The 10,632-nt window shown below is 49.6% G+C and overlaps 1 long non-coding RNA gene across 1 annotated transcript; it reads right to left on the minus strand.

The window, feature by feature from the left end:
- Positions 1 to 821: 821 nt before the first annotated feature.
- On the minus strand, positions 822 to 3,638 carry LOC127916161 (uncharacterized). The gene is made up of 3 exons (XR_008093656.1): positions 3,626 to 3,638; positions 2,516 to 2,575; positions 822 to 895 (listed from the first exon to the last, which is right to left on the minus strand). It is a non-coding gene; the product is annotated as an uncharacterized LOC127916161 (long non-coding RNA).
- Between the last annotated feature and the right edge of the window lie 6,994 nt (positions 3,639 to 10,632).

Below are 10,632 nucleotides of genomic sequence, written 5' to 3' on the forward strand. Positions count from 1 at the left end.
CATTACAGTACCTGGTGTGAATCCAGGCGTCATTACAGTACCTGGTGTGAATCCAGGGGTCATTACAGTACCTGGTGTGAATCCAGGGTCATTACAGTACCTGGTGTGAATCCAGGCGTCATTACAGTACCTGGTGTGAATCCAGGCGTCATTACAGTACCTGGTGTGAATCCAGGCGTCATTACAGTACCTGGTGTGAATCCAGGGGTCATTACAGTACCTGGTGTGAATCCAGGGTCATTACAGTACCTGGTGTGAATCCAGGTGTCATTACAGTACCTGGTGTGAATCCAGGGGTCATTACAGTACCTGGTGTGAATCCAGGCGTCATTACAGTACCTGGTGTGAATCCAGGCGTCATTACAGTACCTGGTGTGAATCCAGGGTCATTACAGTACCTGGTGTGAATCCAGGCGTCATTACATTTACATTTACATTTAAGTCATTTACAGACGCTCTTATCCAGGCGACTTACAACCTGGTGGAATTACAGTACCTGGTGTGAATCCAGGGTCATTACAGTACCTGGTGTGAATCCAGGCGTCATTACAGTACCTGGTGTGAATCCAGGGTCATTACAGTACCTGGTGTGAATCCAGGGGTCATTACAGTACCTGGTGTGAATCCAGGGGTCATTACAGTACCTGGTGTGAATCCAGGGGTCATTACAGTACCTGGTGTGAATCCAGGGGTCATTACAGTACCTGGTGTGAATCCAGGGGTCATTACAGTACCTGGTGTGAATCCAGGGGTCATTACAGTACCTGGTGTGTACCTGGTGTGAATCCAGGCGTCATTACAGTACCTGGTGTGAATCCAGGGGTCATTACAGTACCTGGTGTGAATCCAGGTGTCATTACAGTACCTGGTGTGAATCCAGGTGTCATTACAGTACCTGGTGTGAATCCAGGTGTCATTACAGTACCTGGTGTGAATCCAGGCGTCATTACAGTACCTGGTGTGAATCCAGGCGACATTACAGTACCTGGTGTGAATCCAGGGGTCATTACAGTACCTGGTGTGAATCCAGGCGTCATTACAGTACCTGGTGTGAATCCAGGTGTCATTACAGTACCTGGTGTGAATCCAGGCGTCATTACAGTACCTGGTGTGAATCCAGGCGTCATTACAGTACCTGGTGTGAATCCAGGTGTCATTACAGTACCTGGTGTGAATCCAGGTGTCATTACAGTACCTGGTGTGAATCCAGGGGTCATTACAGTACCTGGTGTGAATCCAGGCGTCATTACAGTACCTGGTGTGAATCCAGGGGTCATTACATTACCTGGTGTGAATCCAGGGGTCATTACAGTACCTGGTGTGAATCCAGGGGTCATTACAGTACCTGGTGTGAATCCAGGGGTCATTACAGTACCTGGTGTGAATCCAGGTGTCATTACATTACCTGGTGTGAATCCAGGCGTCATTACAGTACCTGGTGTGAATCCAGGCGACATTACAGTACCTGGTGTGAATCCAGGGGTCATTACATTACCTGGTGTGAATCCAGGCGTCATTACAGTACCTGGTGTGAATCCAGGGGTCATTACATTACCTGGTGTGAATCCAGGCGTCATTACAGTACCTGGTGTGAATCCAGGCGTCATTACAGTACCTGGTGTGAATCCAGGCGTCATTACAGTACCTGGTGTGAATCCAGGCGTCATTACAGTACCTGGTGTGAATCCAGGCATCATTACAGTACCTGGTGTGAATCCAGGCGTCATTACAGTACCTGGTGTGAATCCAGGCGTCATTACAGTACCTGGTGTGAATCCAGGCGGCATTACAGTACCTGGTGTGAATCCAGGCATCATTACAGTACCTGGTGTGAATCCAGGCGTCATTACAGTACCTGGTGTGAATCCAGGCGTCATTACATTACCTGGTGTGAATCCAGGCGTCATTACATTACCTGGTGTGAATCCAGGCGTCATTACAGTACCTGGTGTGAATCCAGGCGTCATTACAGTACCTGGTGTGAATCCAGGTGTCATTACAGTACCTGGTGTGAATCCAGGCATCATTACAGTACCTGGTGTGAATCCAGGTGTCATTACAGTACCTGGTGTGAATCCAGGTGTCATTACAGTACCTGGTGTGAATCCAGGCATCATTACAGTACCTGGTGTGAATCCAGGCGTCATTACAGTACCTGGTGTGAATCCAGGTGTCATTACAGTACCTGGTGTGAATCCAGGCATCATTACAGTACCTGGTGTGAATCCAGGCGTCATTACAGTACCTGGTGTGAATCCAGGTGTCATTACAGTACCTGGTGTGAATCCAGGCATCATTACAGTACCTGGTGTGAATCCAGGCGTCATTACAGTACCTGGTGTGAATCCAGGTGTCATTACAGTACCTGGTGTGAATCCAGGCATCATTACAGTACCTGGTGTGAATCCAGGCGTCATTACAGTACCTGGTGTGAATCCAGGGGTCATTACAGTACCTGGTGTGAATCCAGGCATCATTACAGTACCTGGTGTGAATCCAGGCGTCATTACAGTACCTGGTGTGAATCCAGGTGTCATTACAGTACCTGGTGTGAATCCAGGCGGCATTACAGTACCTGGTGTGAATCCAGGCGTCATTACAGTACCTGGTGTGAATCCAGGCGTCATTACAGTACCTGGTGTGAATCCAGGCGTCATTACAGTACCTGGTGTGAATCCAGGCGTCATTACAGTACCTGGTGTGAATCCAGGTGTCATTACAGTACCTGGTGTGAATCCAGGCGTCATTACAGTACCTGGTGTGAATCCAGGTGTCATTACAGTACCTGGTGTGAATCCAGGTGTCATTACAGTACCTGGTGTGAATCCAGGCATCATTACAGTACCTGGTGTGAATCTAGGCGTCATTACAGTACCTGGTGTGAATCCAGGTGTCATTACAGTACCTGGTGTGAATCCAGGCATCATTACAGTACCTGGTGTGAATCCAGGCGTCATTACAGTACCTGGTGTGAATCCAGGTGTCATTACAGTACCTGGTGTGAATCCAGGCATCATTACAGTACCTGGTGTGAATCCAGGCGTCATTACAGTACCTGGTGTGAATCCAGGTGTCATTACAGTACCTGGTGTGAATCCAGGCATCATTACAGTACCTGGTGTGAATCCAGGCGTCATTACAGTACCTGGTGTGAATCCAGGTGTCATTACAGTACCTGGTGTGAATCCAGGCATCATTACAGTACCTGGTGTGAATCCAGGTGTCATTACAGTACCTGGTGTGAATCCAGGTGTCATTACAGTACCTGGTGTGAATCCAGGCGTCATTACAGTACCTGGTGTGAATCCAGGCGTCATTACAGTACCTGGTGTGAATCCAGGCGTCATTACAGTACCTGGTGTGAATCCAGGTGTCATTACAGTACCTGGTGTGAATCCAGGCGTCATTACAGTACCTGGTGTGAATCCAGGCGTCATTACAGTACCTGGTGTGAATCCAGGCGTCATTACAGTACCTGGTGTGAATCCAGGCGTCATTACAGTACCTGGTGTGAATCCAGGTGTCATTACAGTACCTGGTGTGAATCCAGGCGTCATTACAGTACCTGGTGTGAATCCAGGCGTCATTACAGTACCTGGTGTGAATCCAGGCGTCATTACAGTACCTGGTGTGAATCCAGGGGTCATTACAGTACCTGGTGTGAATCCAGGCGTCATTACAGTACCTGGTGTGAATCCAGGCGGCATTACAGTACCTGGTGTGAATCCAGGGGTCATTACAGTACCTGGTGTGAATCCAGGCATCATTACAGTACCTGGTGTGAATCCAGGCGGCATTACAGTACCTGGTGTGAATCCAGGCGTCATTACAGTACCTGGTGTGAATCCAGGCGGCATTACAGTACCTGGTGTGAATCCAGGCATCATTACAGTACCTGGTGTGAATCCAGGCGTCATTACAGTACCTGGTGTGAATCCAGGCGGCATTACAGTACCTGGTGTGAATCCAGGCGGCATTACAGTACCTGGTGTGAATCCAGGCATCATTACAGTACCTGGTGTGAATCCAGGCGTCATTACAGTACCTGGTGTGAATCCAGGCGTCATTACATTACCTGGTGTGAATCCAGGTGTCATTACATTACCTGGTGTGAATCCAGGCGTCATTACAGTACCTGGTGTGAATCCAGGGGTCATTACATTACCTGGTGTGAATCCAGGTGTCATTACAGTACCTGGTGTGAATCCAGGCGTCATTACAGTACCTGGTGTGAATCCAGGCGGCATTACAGTACCTGGTGTGAATCCAGGCGTCATTACAGTACCTGGTGTGAATCCAGGGGTCATTACAGTACCTGGTGTGAATCCAGGTGTCATTACAGTACCTGGTGTGAATCCAGGCGTCATTACAGTACCTGGTGTGAATCCAGGGGTCATTACAGTACCTGGTGTGAATCCAGGCGTCATTACAGTACCTGGTGTGAATCCAGGGGTCATTACAGTACCTGGTGTGAATCCAGGTGTCATTACAGTACCTGGTGTGAATCCAGGGGTCATTACAGTACCTGGTGTGAATCCAGGGGTCATTACAGTACCTGGTGTGAATCCAGGGGTCATTACAGTACCTGGTGTGAATCCAGGGGTCATTACAGTACCTGGTGTGAATCCAGGGGTCATTACAGTACCTGGTGTGAATCCAGGTGTCATTACAGTACCTGGTGTGAATCCAGGCGTCATTACAGTACCTGGTGTGAATCCAGGCGTCATTACAGTACCTGGTGTGAATCCAGGCGGCATTACATCTGGCTGTGATTGGAAGTCCCATAGGGCTGCATCCAGGTTTGGCCGGGGTAGGCCAACATTATAATAACAATGTGTTCTTAACTGACTTGTCTAGTTAAATCATTTGAACATTCGTCGGACCAATATCATACATTTTATGTACATGTAAACACGGCAGGTTTTGTTGTTGAATAATACCTGGCTGACACACGTGCACACACACTTGCACACACAACTCCACTAACACACACACACACACCAGCGTCCTCCACAGATCTATTCATTTTCAGCCCAGCCTGGCCCCACTCCTGCCAGACAGCAACCTCAAGTGAATTTTATTGATTTTCTTTTTCAATGACATGTTGAAAGGTAAATCAACGTCAGACGCCTTCTACAATGAACAGAATAAATACAAACATATACTTGTAAGCCTACAAAGTCCCAAGCCCTCATTCCACAGACAAGGTGATGATTGCGGGAGCTGGCAGCACAGCTATTGTTTGTAGTGTTGTGTCCTATTCTGAGTGTTGACAGGTTGCCACCAGTCCTGTCTGACTGTTGTGCTGGCGTTCTTCACTGCTTTAGACTATGGGCCTCTGATGCATGCTGGAATTACCAAGGGGATATTCTACAGGCCAACCTGGGTACTGAGTTTGAAAATACTGAAAAGACAAAAAATGTGGACAGCTCTTTCTTATTAACAGTAAATGGACTAATTCTATACAATTTATTCTTATAGATTACGTCAATCATTACATCAATCATCTCTGCACCTATGCTATACAATATAAATATCGTACATGACCAGTCCAGTAAAGTACTGATAGAGATCTATCTCTCTAATATGAGGCTGCTGCTGGGACATATTTTAACCGGGGCCAGATGATGACAGTCTTCTTTCTGAGTCTGTACCAGGCCCACCGTGTCCCATCGTGTCCCATCGTCTCCCTCCCTCCCTCCCTCCCTCCCTCCCTCTTTCTATCCCTCACTTACTGTTCTAGCAGGTGTAATGCAGATGCCCTCATTGTAATGATTTACTAATCTCAGTAAGGCCACATGTTCCAGAGGCTTGACTGAGTTTATCCCTATTGATAGAGATCAGTAGCCTGGAGACCTGACTACAGTACAGTGGTGACCTCTGGGACTGCTAGACGATTGAATGTGCTTTTCTCCTCTGACGCCAGTTTTGATCCTGCCACACCGACATTCACCCTGGGGATAGACGGAGAGACAGGGGGAATGGAGGAGAGGAGGTGATAGAGGAGAGACAGGGGGAATGGAGGAGAGGAGGTGATAGACGGAGAGACAGGGGGAATGGAGGAGAGGAGGTGATAGACGGAGAGACAGGGGGAATGGAGGAGAGGAGGTGATAGACGGAGAGACAGGGGGAATGGAGGAGAGGAGGTGATAGAGGAGAGACAGGGGGAATGGAGGAGAGGAGGTGATAGACGGAGAGACAGGGGGAATGGAGGAGAGGAGGTGATAGAGGAGAGACAGGGGGAATGGAGGAGAGGAGGTGATAGAGGAGAGACAGGGGGAATGGAGGAGAGGAGGTGATAGAGGAGAGACAGGGGGAATGGAGGAGAGGAGGTGATAGAGGAGAGACAGGGGGAATGGAGGAGAGGAGGTGATAGAGGAGAAACAGGGGGAATGGAGGAGAGGAGGTGATAGACGGAGAGACAGGGGGAATGGAGGAGAGGAGGTGATAGACGGAGAGACAGGGGGAATGGAGGAGAGGAGGTGATAGACGGAGAGACAGGGGGAATGGAGGAGAGGAGGTGATAGACGGAGAGACAGGGGGAATGGAGGAGAGGAGGTGATAGAGGAGAGACAGGGGGAATGGAGGAGGCGAGGTGATAGACGGAGAGACAGGGGGAATGGAGGAGAGGAGGTGATAGAGGAGAGACAGGGGGAATGGAGGAGAGGAGGTGATAGAGGAGAGACAGGGGGATTGGAGGAGATGAGGTGATAGAGGAGAGACAGGGGGAATGGAGGAGAGGAGGTGATAGAGGAGAGACAGGGGGAATGGAGGAGAGGAGGTGATAGAGGAGAGACAGGGGGAATGGAGGAGAGGAGGTGATAGAGGAGAGACAGGGGGAATGGAGGAGAGGAGGTGATAGAGGAGAGACAGGGGGAATGGAGGAGAGGAGGTGATAGAGGAGAGACAGGGGGAATGGAGGAGAGGAGGTGATAGACGGAGAGACAGGGCGAATGGAGGAGAGGAGGTGATAGACGGAGAGACAGGGGGAATGGAGGAGAGGAGGTGATAGACGGAGAGACAGGGGGAATGGAGGAGAGGAGGTGATAGACGGAGAGACAGGGGGAATGGAGGAGAGGAGGTGATAGAGGAGAGACAGGGGGAATGGAGGAGAGGAGGTGATAGACGGAGAGACAGGGGGAATGGAGGAGAGGAGGTGATAGAGGAGAGACAGGGGGAATGGAGGAGAGGAGGTGATAGAGGAGAGACAGGGGGAATGGAGGAGATGAGGTGATAGAGGAGAGACAGGGGGAATGGAGGAGAGGAGGTGATAGAGGAGAGACAGGGGGAATGTCTCTCCGTCTATCACCTCCTCTCCGGTTGGAGCGAGCGGTCGCATTCGCACTTCGCTCTGCAGGTTGTATAACTTTGTATAACTTTTTCATTACATTTCATTATAGTACAACGGTTGATTTGTCTAATCTTAGCAATTCTCCTTAGCTAGCTACATAGCCGTCCTTGTATCAGAGATAATTGCATAATTATCGTATTTCGTCGCCCTAACGTAGCCTTCACTGCTATTCGCCCAGGAGCTAGCTAACGCACACAGATTAGCATCACTGTAGTGCTATTCACTCAACTGTACGACTTGATTAGTTTACTGTTAGCTAGCTACATAATCTTAGCAATTCTTCTTAGCTAGCTACATAGCCGTCCTTGTATCAGAGATAATTGCATAATTATCGTATTTCGTATTTCGTCGCCCTAACGTAGCCTTCACTGCTTTTCGCCCAGGAGCTAGCAACGCTAGCTAACGCACACAGATTAGCATCACTGTAGTGCTATTCACTCAACTGTACGACTTGATTAGTTCAGTGTTAGCTAGCTACATAGCTGTCTTTGTTTCCAAGATAATTGTGTAGTTTAGTGTGTGTAGCCTTGGAGTGATTATCTTAATTCACTGAGGTTCGCTAGCCAGCTATTTGTCGTCCTTAACGTAGGAGACTCTGCTAGCTAGCCAACAGCTAACAGCTAACAGCTAGCCAACGTCACCACACGTTTACTGATTCGAATTCAATCACCGGTCAGGGAGTATCACATTTTCATTTCATTACAGTACAACGGTTTGATTTGTTGATCGTAGCTAGCTACATAGCTAGCTACATAGCCGTCTTTGTTTCAAAGATAATTGTGTAGTCTAGACCGATTTCCTAGGTTAGCTAGCCAGCTATTGTCGTTCTTTTAACTCAACGTAACGTAAACAACACTGCTAGCTAGCCAGCTAGCCCCCGAATAGCAGCACTGTAGAAATTATTACACTCAGCGGAACGACTTGATTAGTGTAGTGCCAACAACGCAGCTACTGCCAGCTAGCCTACTTTAGCAGTACTGTATCATTTTAATCATTTTAGTCAATAAGATTCTTGCTACGTAAGCTTAACTTTCTGAACATTCGAGACGTGTAGTCCACTTGTCATTCCAATTTCCTTGCATTAGCGTAGCCTTTTCTGTAGCCTGTCAACTATGTGTCTGTCTATCCCTGTTCTCTCCTCTCTGCACAGACCATACAAACGCTCCACACCGCGTGGCCGCGACCACCCTAATCTGGTGGTCCCAGCGCGTACGACCCACGTGGAGTTCCAGGTCTCCGGTAGCCTCTGGAACTGCCGATCTGCAGCCAACAAGGCAGAGTTCATCTCAGCCTATGCCTCCCTCCAGTCCCTTGACTTCTTGGCACTGACGGAAACATGGATCACCACAGATAACACTGCTACTCCTACTGCTCTCTCCTCGTCCGCCCACGTGTTCTCGCACACCCCGAGAGCTTCTGGTCAGCGGGGTGGTGGCACCGGGATCCTCATCTCTCCCAAGTGGTCTTTCTCTCTTTCTCCCCTTACCCATCTGTCTATTGCCTCCTTTGAATTCCATGCTGTCACAGTTACCAGCCCTTTCAAGCTTAACATCCTTATCATTTATCGCCCTCCAGGTTCCTCGGAGAGTTCATCAATGAGCTTGATGCCTTGATAAGCTCCTTTCCTGAGGACGGCTCACCTCTCACAGTTCTGGGCGACTTTAACCTCCCCACGTCTACCTTTGACTCATTCCTCTCTGCCTCCTTCTTTCCACTCCTCTCCTCTTTTGACCTCACCCTCTCACCTTCCCCCTACTCACAAGGCAGGCAATACGCTTGACCTCATCTTTACTAGATGCTGTTCTTCCACTAACCTCATTGCAACTCCCCTCCAAGTCTCCGACCACTACCTTGTATCCTTTTCCCTCTCGCTCTCATCCAACACTTCCCACACTGCCCCTACTCGGATGGTATCGCGCCGTCCCAACCTTCGCTCTCTCTCCCCGCTACTCTCTCCTCTTCCATCCTATCATCTCTTCCCTCTGCTCAAACTTTCTCCAACCTATCTCCTGATTCTGCCTCCTCAACCCTCCTCTCCTCCCTTACTGCATCCTTTGACTCTCTATGTCCCCTATCCTCCAGGCCGGCTCGGTCCTCCCCTCCCGCTCCGTGGCTCGACGACTCATTGCGAGCTCACAGAACAGGGCTCCGGGCAGCCGAGCGGAAATGGAGGAAAACTCGCCTCCCTGCGGACCTGGCATCCTTTCACTCCCTCCTCTCTACATTTTCCTCCTCTGTCTCTGCTGCTAAAGCCACTTTCTACCATTCTAAATTCCAAGCATCTGCCTCTAACCCTAGGAAGCTCTTTGCCACCTTCTCCTCCCTCCTGAATCCTCCCCCCTCCTCCCTCTCTGCAGATGACTTCGTCAACCATTTTGAAAAGAAGGTCGATGACATCCGATCCTCGTTTGCTAAGTCAAACGACACCGCTGGTTCTGCTCACACTGCCCTACCCTATGCTCTGACCTCTTTCTCCCCTCTCTCTCCAGATGAAATCTCGCGTCTTGTGACGGCCGGACGCCCAACAACCTGCCCGCTTGACCCTATCCCCTCCTCTCTTCTCCAGACCATTTCCGGAGACCTTCTCCCTTACCTCACCTCGCTCATCAACTCATCCCTGACCGCTGGCTACGTCCCTCCCGTCTTCAAGAGAGCGAGAGTTGCACCCCTTCTGAAAAAACCTACACTCGATCCCTCCGATGTCAACAACTACAGACCAGTATCCCTTCTCTCTTTTCTCTCCAAAACTCTTGAGCGTGCCGTCCTTGGCCAGCTCTACCGCTATCTCTCTCAGAATGACCTTCTTGATCCAAATCAGTCAGGTTTCAAGACTAGTCATTCAACTGAGACTGCTCTTCTCTGTATCACGGAGCGCTCCGCACTGCTAAAGCTAACTCTCTCTCCTCTGCTCTCATCCTTCTAGACCTATCGGCTGCCTTCGATACTGTGAACCATCAGATCCTCCTCTCCACCCTCTCCGAGTTGGGCATCTCCGGCGCGGCCCACGCTTGGATTGCGTCCTACCTGACAGGTCGCTCCTACCAGGTGGCGTGGCGAGAATCTGTCTCCTCACCACGCGCTCTCACCACTGGTGTCCCCCAGGGCTCTGTTCTAGGCCCTCTCTTATTCTCGCTATACACCAAGTCACTTGGCTCTGTCATAACCTCACATGGTCTCTCCTATCATTGCTATGCAGACGACACACAATTAATCTTCTCCTTTCCCCCTTCTGATGACCAGGTGGCGAATCGCATCTCTGCATGTCTGGCAGACATATCAGT

This window comes from Oncorhynchus keta, chromosome 4 (genome assembly GCF_023373465.1).
Source record: "Oncorhynchus keta strain PuntledgeMale-10-30-2019 chromosome 4, Oket_V2, whole genome shotgun sequence".
In the NCBI taxonomy this organism is placed as follows: domain Eukaryota; kingdom Metazoa; phylum Chordata; class Actinopteri; order Salmoniformes; family Salmonidae; genus Oncorhynchus; species Oncorhynchus keta.